This window comes from Arachis hypogaea, chromosome 15, assembly GCF_003086295.3.
Source record: "Arachis hypogaea cultivar Tifrunner chromosome 15, arahy.Tifrunner.gnm2.J5K5, whole genome shotgun sequence".
Classification (NCBI taxonomy): domain Eukaryota; kingdom Viridiplantae; phylum Streptophyta; class Magnoliopsida; order Fabales; family Fabaceae; genus Arachis; species Arachis hypogaea.
In genome coordinates, this window is record NC_092050.1 from 42,654,558 (window position 1) to 42,658,157 (window position 3,600).

At 41.1% G+C, this 3,600-nt stretch overlaps 1 non-coding gene across 1 annotated transcript; it reads right to left on the reverse strand.

Annotated features, from left to right (window-relative positions):
• Positions 1-827: 827 nt before the first annotated feature.
• Positions 828-935, reverse strand: LOC112752427 (small nucleolar RNA R71). The gene has a single exon (XR_003176865.1). It is a non-coding gene; the product is annotated as a small nucleolar RNA R71 (small nucleolar RNA).
• Positions 936-3,600: the final 2,665 nt, after the last annotated feature.

Genomic DNA, 3,600 nt, shown 5'->3' on the forward strand with positions numbered 1-3,600 from the left:
CCCAATCTTAGTTTTCAAAAATCATTTACCAAATTTTCAAAATTTCTTTTAATTATTTCAAAATCTTTTACTTTAATTTCGAAAATTCTTCCTCTCTTCTCAAATCCTTCTATTTAAAGGACTAACACTTCTCCATTATCAGTAATTCGAACTCTGTCCCTCTTGATAAGTTTGAATTCTCTCTTCTCTACCTCATCCTTCTATTCTTGAATTCCTCTGACATCTCAAGGAATCTCTATACTATGGCATAGAGGATTCCATATTTTCTTCTCCTCTCTTTTCATATGAGCAGGAGCAAGGATAAGGGCATTCTTGTTGAAGCTGATCCTGAACCTGAAAGGACCTTGAAGAGAAAGCTAAAAGAAGCTAAAGTACAACTCTCTATAGAGGACCTAACAGAAACTTTCAAACAAGAAGAAGCCACGGCAGCCGAAAACAACAACAATGCCAACAATGCAAGGAAGGTGCTTGGTGACTTTACTGCACCTACTCCTGACTTCTATGGGAGAAGCATCTCAATCCCTGCCATTGGAGCAAACAACTTTGAGCTTAAGCCTCAATTAGTTTATCTAATGCAACAGAATTGCAAGTTTCATGGACTTCCATTAGAAGATCCTCATAAGTTCTTAGCTGAATTCTTGCAAATCTGTGACACTGTCAAGACCAATGGGGTTGATCCCGAGGTCTACAAGCTTATGCTCTTTCCTTTTGCTGTAAGAGACAGAGCTAGAACATGGTTGGATACGCAACCTAAAGAAAGCCTGAACTCTTGGAAAAAGCTAGTCAATGCCTTCTTGGCAAAATTCTTTCCACCTCAAAAATTGAGCAAGCTTAGAGTGGAAGTCCAAACCTTCAGACAGAAGGAAGGTGAATCCCTCTATGAAGCCTGGGAAAGATACAAGAAATTGATCAGAAGGTGTCCTTTTGACATGCTTTCAGAATGGAGCATCATAGGTATTTTCTATGATGGTCTATCTGAACTGTCCAAGATGTCATTGAATAGCTCTGCTGGAGGATCTCTTCATCTGAAGAAGACGCTTGCAGAAGCTCAGGAACTCATTGAAATGGTTGCAAATAACTAATTCATGTACACCTCTGAAAGGAATCCTGTGAATAATGGGACAAGTCAGAAGAAAGGAGTTCTTGAGATTGATACTCTGAATGCCATATTGGCTCAGAATAAAATATTGACTCAGCAAGTCAATATGATTTTTCAGAGTCTGTCTGGAATGCAAGCAGCAACAGTCAGTACCAAAGAAGCTTCATCTGAAGAAGAAGCTTATGATCCTGAGAACCCAGCAATGGAAGACGTGAATTACATGGGAGAATCCTATGGAAACACCTATAATCCTTCATGGATAAATCATCCAAACCTCTCATGGAAGGATCAACAGAGGCCTCAACAAGGCTTCAACAACAATAATGGTGGAAGAAATAGGTTTAGCAATAGCAAGCCTTTTCCATCATCTTCTCAGCAACAGACAGAGAATTCTAAGCAGAGCAACTCTGACTTAGCAACTGTAGTCTCTAATCTAATTAAAACCACTCAAAGTTTCATGATTGAAACAAGGTCCTCCATTAGAAATTTGGAGGCACAAGTGGGTCAGCTGAGCAAGAAAGTTACTGAACTCCCTCCTAGTACTCTTCCAAGCAATACAGAAGAGAATCTAAAAGGAGAGTGCAAGGCCATCAACGTAACCCACACGGCCGAACTTGGAGAGGAGGAAGAGGCAGTGATCTCCACTGAGGAAGACCTCAATGGATGTCCACTGGTCTCCAAAGAGTTCCCTAATGAGGAACCATGGGAATCTGAGGCTCACACTGAGACCATAGAGATTCCATTGAATTTAATTTTGCCATTCATGAGCTCTGATGAGTATTCTTCCTCTGAAGAGGATGAAGATGTTACTGAAGAACAACTTGCTAAGTACCTTGGAGCAATCATAAAGCTAAATGCCAAGCTATTTGGTAATGAGACTTGGGAGGATGAACCCCCCTTGCTCCCCAAAGAACTGGATGACCTGACTAGGTAGAAATTACCTTTGAAGAGATAGGATCCTGGAAAGTTCTCAATACCTTGTACCATAGGCACCATGACCTTTGAGAAGGCTCTGTGTGACCTAGGGTCAAGCATAAACCTCATGCCTCTCTCTGTAATGGAGAAGCTAGGAATCCTTGAGGTACAAGCTGCAAGAATCTCACTAGAGATGGCAGACAATTCAAGAAAATAGGCTTATGGACTTGTAGAGGATGTCTTGGTAAAGGTTGATGGCCACTACATCCCTGCTGATTTCATAATCCTAGATACTGAGAAGTGTATGGATGAATCCATCATCCTTGGCAGACCCTTCCTAGCCACAGCAAGAGCTGTGATTGATGTTGACAGAGGAGAATTGGTCCTTCAAGTGAATGAGGACTCCCTTGTGTTTAAGGTTCAAGGATCTCCCTCTGTAACCATGGAGAAGAAGCATGAAAATCTTCTCTCAATGCAGAGTCAAACAAAATCCCCATATTCAAACTCTAAGTTTGGTGTTGGGGGGCCACAACCAAACTCTAAGTTTGGTGTTGAGAGGCCATCATCATGCTCTGAGTATCTGTGAGGCTCCATGAGAGCCCACTGTCAAGCTATTGACATTAAAGAAGCGCTTGTTGGGAGGCAACCCAATTTTACTTATTTATGTTAAATTTCTATTTTCCATTATTATTTTATGTTTTCTATAGGTTGATGATCATGTGAAGTCACAAAAACAATTGAAAAAGTAAAAACAAACTGAAAAACAGAATAAAAAACAGCACACCATGGAGGAGAAGCCTACTGGCATTTAAACGCCAGTAAGGGCAGCAGAATGGGTGTTAAACGCCCAGTCTGGCACCATTCTGGGCGTTTAACGCCAGAAATGGGCACCAGACTGGCATTTAACACCAGAAAAGAGCAAGAAGCTGGCGTTAAACGCCAGAAATGGGCAGCAACCTGGCATTTAACGCCAGGATTGGCAGCAGAAGGCGTTTTGAATGCCTAATTGGTGCAGGGATGAGAAATTCTTGATACCTCAGGATCTGTGGACCCCACAGGATCCCCACTAACCTCAACTCACTCTCTCTCTCTTCTTCACACCTTTTCATAAAACGCTTCCCCAAATACCCTTCACCAATCACCTCAATACCTCTTCCCCAAAACCCCTCACCTATCAAATCCTACCCTCTTCTCCATAAACCCTTCACCAATCCACATCCATCCATCATAAACCCCACCTACCTCACCATTCAAATTCAAACCATTTTCACTCTCAAACTTACCCATACATGGCCGAACCTTACCCTTCCCCCACTCCTATATAAACCCATCTTCACCCTTTCATTTTCACACATGTTAAACACTACTTCTCCCCCTTGGATGAAATACTAACCCCCCTGATAAATCACTATTTTATGGTTTATATTGTGCTCAATTGAGTGGATTTTATCAACTCTTTACCCACTTATTCATAATATTTGCATGGTTTTATATTTCCTTCCTGATTTTGTGCTATGATTGAAAACATGCTTCTTTGATCTTATATTTGCTTATTATTAATCCTCTCTTATTACCATTAGATGCCT